At 41.6% G+C, this 5,511-nt stretch overlaps 1 pseudogene; it reads left to right on the plus strand.

Moving 5' to 3' along the window:
* The first annotated feature begins 1,023 nt into the window (after window positions 1–1,023).
* On the plus strand, window positions 1,024–4,435 carry LOC113368514 (annotated as a pseudogene).
* The last annotated feature ends 1,076 nt before the right edge of the window (window positions 4,436–5,511 follow it).

The following is a 5,511-nucleotide window of genomic DNA, read 5'->3' on the forward strand; positions in this document are numbered from 1 at the left end:
CTCGACCTCTGGATGGAACGTCATCAGGCCCGAGTTGCCTGTGACTCACACACTTTGTTGTTGATCTATTATTTATATCAGGTTTACGCAACTAGATGTATACTCGTCGACCGCTCTACGTTGAATGTTACCTAATAAATATAATTTATGAATTGTCATCTTTGGTTCTAAGTCTATGTAAAACATGTTCAGCGGTTGTTTTGTTTTTGGGTGTATGATATTAGTAATGTTTCTGACAGGATTACTTTCATTTTATATTGCATCAATTCAATTTTGATGTATTTGAGGTATTTGAGTACAACCGTGTATGAGCGTTCCGCGTTTATCTGGTAAGTATGAAAAATTATTTGTCTTCTGCGCAGAAATTTAACAAATGCGGTAATCATCTATTTCAAATATGTTGAATTTAATGTGTTTTATTGGGTAGGTATTCAGTGACGCATTTATCTTTATATAAAATCGAATTAATGTCTGTTATCATTAGATTGAAATTTCGAACCCCATAGACAAACAAAGAGATTTGTCCTAATCATATAAGCAGAGCAAGACACAAGCCATCTTCAAATGGATATCTAACACAAAACGAAGTTTGGTGTTCATGCTCATTCATGGAGAGCTGTTTCAACAATGTGGCCTTTTGATGGTATGTAATTAACTTTCCGTAGGGTAGTTATAGTAATGGGCCAAAAATTGGAAATTAGTTTTTTTATTTCTCGACGTTTTAAACGTTTCTGAACATTTTGGCATACCTCAGAAACAATGGATGTGTGTGTTTTGTATGTTTGCATATTTTGTCCACGTTTTCGGGCGCACGGATCAATCAATTTGAATAGTTCAAAAAACATTCGATTCCTATTGACAGGGAGATGTGCTGATTAGTCTTTGTCAGAAGCAGGACCAGACGTTACGGAGATACGGAAGAAAGAGTGCAGAAAATGCAAATCAAGTTTTTGAGAGAACGGAGTATCCGATTTGAATGATCTAAAAAACATTAAATTTGTAATGATTGGGAGAAGAGGTGATTAGTTTTTGGCAAGACAGGTCTAGCCATTTCAAAGATACAGAGATAAATGTGCAAAGACTAACAGTTTTTGAGAGTACTAAGCGTCCGATTTGGATGATTCAAAAAACTTTCTGCTTGTTTTAACAAAATAATTGCTTTTGGCAAAAAATTATTTGTTTCAATTTTTTTCCAAAACAAATTTTTTAAATTTTGTTTTAAATTTTTTTTGTATATCGAAAATAATATAATTTTAATTCTAACTAAAGTTTTAATATATTTTAAATAAATAATTTCAACTTTGAAATGTAGTTTATATTATTCTTATAAATATTCGACAATGTCACAGAGTATTTATAATGATCTATTTGAAAACATTTAATATTCCTCAAACATTTCATTGCGGTACGAGAAATTCTAGTAATTTGCCTTAAGGCACGATGCCATACACCACTAGTTGCTATTCAATCTTGGCTCCATTTTTACACGGATGACGGACCGCATCTACGGATGCGTGCTTGCAATCCCGGGGCGTCTCACTCTCATTGCGAGAAGAGACGCACTCAGAGCGTACACGCTAGGACCCGAAAGATGGTGAACTATGCCCGGTCAGGTGGAAGTCAGGGGAAAACCTGATGGAGGACCGTAGCGATTCTGACGTGCAAATCAATCGTCGGAACTGGGTATAGGGGTGAAAGACTAATCGAACCATCTGGTAGCTGGTTCCCTCCAAAGTTTCACTCAGGATAGCTGGCATTCGATAAGCGAGTCTCATCCGTAAAGCGAATGATTAGAGGCCTTGGGGCCGAAACGACATCAACCTATTATCATTAAATGGGTGAGATCTCTGGCTTGTTTGAATAGTAAAGCCAGAGATTTAGATTAGAGTGCCTAGTGGGCCACTTTTGGTAAGCAGAACTGGCGCTGTGGGATGAACCAAACGTCATGAAAGACGTTGGTTGCTCAAGACAGTAGGTCGGTGGCCATGGAAGTTGGAATCCAATAAAGAGTGTGTACCAACTCACCTGCCAAAGCAACCAGCGCTGAAAATGCATGGCGCTGTAGCGTCGTGCCTATACTCGGCCGCCAGGGCATGAGAAGCATTCATAATAGTTTGTTTTGACGCCCTGGTGAGTAGGAAGGTCGCGGTGATGTGCGCAGAAGGGTTTGGGCGTAAGCCTGCCTGGATCCGCCATCGGTGCAGGTCTTGGTGGTAGTAGCAAGTACTCCAGCGAGGCCCTGGAGGACTGACGTAGAGAAGGGTTTCGTGTGAACAGCCGTTGCACACGAGTCAGTCGATCCTAAGCCTCAGGAGAAATCCTATGTTGATGTTGGTGTATTTTATTTTGAATAAAATTTCACACCCATCGGGCGAAAGGGAATCCGGTTCCTACACCGGAACCCGGCAGCGGAACCGTTTACAAGTCAGTCCCTCGCAAGAGAGTTCGTCAGGGTAATCCAAAATGACCTGGAGACGCCGTCGGGAAATACGGGGAGAGTTTTCTTTTCTGTATGAGCGTTCGAGTTCCCTGGAATCCTCTAGAAGGGAGATAGGGTTTGGAACGCAAAGAGCACCGCTGTTGCGGCGGTGTCCGTATCTTTCCCTCGGACTTTGAAAATCCAGGAGAGGGCCACGGTAGGTGTAGCGCCGGTTCGTACTCATATCCGCAGCAGGTCTCCGAGGTGAAGAACCTCTAGTCGATAGATAAATGTAGGTAAGGGAAGTCGGCAAATTGGATCCGTAAGTTCGGGATAAGGATTGACTCTGAGGATCGGGGCGTGCCGGGCCTGGACGAGGTAAAATTGTCCTTGTGACTTAGATCCGAGCTCGTTCCCGTGCCTAGGCCCCCCGCGGATCTTTCTTGCTGCGAGGTTTCTGTACCGGCTTCGGTCGGTCAGAACTGACACGGACTAGTAGAATCCGACTGTTTAATTAAAACAAAGCATTGCGATGGCCCTAGCGGGTGTTGTCATCTTCCAACTCTGGGGTATGCCGTGCGATCGGACACTGACTAAATTCTGCTGTTCCCTAAAGAAGTAGGTTGCGGAAATAACTTGCGAGGGATTCTCTACATCAGTGCTGAATTGGATCAGTAGCTATATAGATCCGCTTTGCTGTTACTGAACTCCAGTACTGGTGGTTTTCTCTTGCCACATCCGGTGGCGATTTTGATGGAAGGTGATAGTGCGATGGTAAATCTTGTTAATTCTGCGTCACTATAGACGCTTGATTGAATTGTGGCAATTAGGGTGCCAATGTCTTGACACGGTGCTCTTGTCACGAGGAAATTAAGCGTCTTAATCGCGACTGGTCAATATCACACCAGGAAATGTCCCACTTCCATCATCGTCATCTAGCGTCATCTAACTAGTGACGCGCATGAATGGATTAACGAGATTCCCACTGTCCCTATCTACTTTCTAGCGAAACCACTGCCAAGGTAACGGGCTAGGAAAAATTAGCGGGGAAAGAAGACCCTGTTGAGCTTGACTCAAGTCTGGCATTGTAAGGAGACATGAAAGGTGTAGCATAAGTGGAAGATAGTAATATCGTCGGTGAAATGCCACTACTTTCATCGTTTCTTTACTTACTCGATTGGGCGGAAAGCGTGCGTCAAAAACTTGCGTTTCGACTGTCACGGTTTTCTGGGGCGGAACATCTGTCAAATAATAACGCAGGTGTCCTAAGGCCAGCTCAGCGAGGACAGAAACCTCGCGTAGAGCAAAAGTGCAAATGCTGGCTTGATCCTGTTGTTCAGTGTGCTTTGAAGCGAAAGCACGGCATATCGATCCTTATGGCTTGAGAGTTTTCAGCAAGAGGTGTCAGAAAAGTTACCACAGGGATAACTGTGGCAGCCAAGCGTTCATAGCGACGTTGCTTTTTTATCTTTCGATGTTGGCTCTTCTCATCATTGCAAAGCAGAATTCGCCAAGCGTTGGATTGTTTACCCACAAATAGGGAACGTGAGCTGGGTTTAGACCGTCGTGAGTTTTACCCTACTGATGAATCGTCGTTGCGATAGCAATCCTGCTCAGTACGAGAGGAACCGCAGGTTCGGACATTTGGTTCACGCACTCGGCGGCCGGTGGTGCGAAGCTACCATCCGTGGGATTATGCCTGAACATTTCTAAGGCCGTATCCTTTCTGGACGTGTGATTTTATCAGGTATTCGGCGGTATTATAGTGATTTATTAGGTATTCGGCGCACGCCGTTTATCGCACGAGCCATTTTTAGCCGAATGAGGCGCTGGACAGTGGCGGTATCCGTCCGTTATATCAGTCTTGCCTATAGCGGTCGATCATGGGTCACTAGTTTGATGTAGAGACTCGGAATCGTTTGTAAACGACTAAGGTACCTGGCGGGGTATTGTACTCGGCAGAGCAGTTACCTCGCTGCGATCCGTTGAGACTCAGCCCTTGGCTTGGGGATTCGTCATGTTGGCTTGACGTCACCCCACGCTATTAGATCATCAGCCTTAAGCCGTCGCATTGCAGCATGCCACAATCAGTAGGCTTGACAGTCGAAAACTTGTACATGCTGTACATGTGACACTTCTTCTACTTAGCAATTTCGTACAACGTGCGTAAGTCAGCACGTAAATCAAAACTTATCGACAAATTCCAATACTAGAAATATTCATTATTTCTTTCAATAACCATAATGCTAAGAAAATAGTTAGAAAAATTTTGTGAGTTTACGAAATATATGTTTTTAAGAAAAAAATTTCATATTTTTTATTATAAATATATGATATAATTCATTAAATTCTAAATAGGGAGAATGTTTTCCGCTAAATTTCTTGGAAATGCGTACAAGTTACCAATTAAATAAAATGCGTACATGTGTAAAATACGTGCAAGTTGTCAATTTGCAGAATGCGTGCAAGTTGTCAATTTGCAGAATACGTGCAAGTTGTCAATGTGCAAAATACGTGCAAGTTGCTATTTTTATTTAATTTTTGTAATATACTCTAAATAATTAGTAACTTCCAACCTATAAATATTTTGATTCTTTTATAATAAAATATTCAGTATATTGATTTTTTTTAACAAAATATTCAGTATTTATGTACAATTTCAAACTACATCAAGTATACTTTCAGGGGACATTAGCGGGTAAGCGTAACCTAGAATCTTGCCTCAAAACAGATTAAAAACATTTTCCGGCTTTTTGTAATCAGTAACTTTTAGGGGACATTAGCGGGTAAGCGTAACCTAGAATCTTGCCCCAAAACAGGTTAAAAACATTTTTCGGCTTTTTAAAATCAGTAACTTACGGGTACCTCAAACTACATAAAGTAAACTTTTAGGGGACATTAGCGAGTAAGCCTAACCTAGAATCTTGCCTCAAAACAGGTTAAAAACATTTTTCTATTTTTTGAAATCAGTAACTTACTGGTACCTCAAACTACATCAAGTAAACTTTTAGGGGACATTAGCGCGTGAGCCTAACCTAGAATCTTGCCTCAAAACATGTTAAAAACATTTTTCGGCTTTTTGAAATCAGTAA

Source organism: Ctenocephalides felis, unplaced genomic scaffold, assembly GCF_003426905.1.
Source record: "Ctenocephalides felis isolate EL2017-DRISC unplaced genomic scaffold, ASM342690v1 CF-g0.4_SCAFFOLD_01170, whole genome shotgun sequence".
NCBI classification, from domain to species: Eukaryota; Metazoa; Arthropoda; class Insecta; order Siphonaptera; family Pulicidae; genus Ctenocephalides; species Ctenocephalides felis.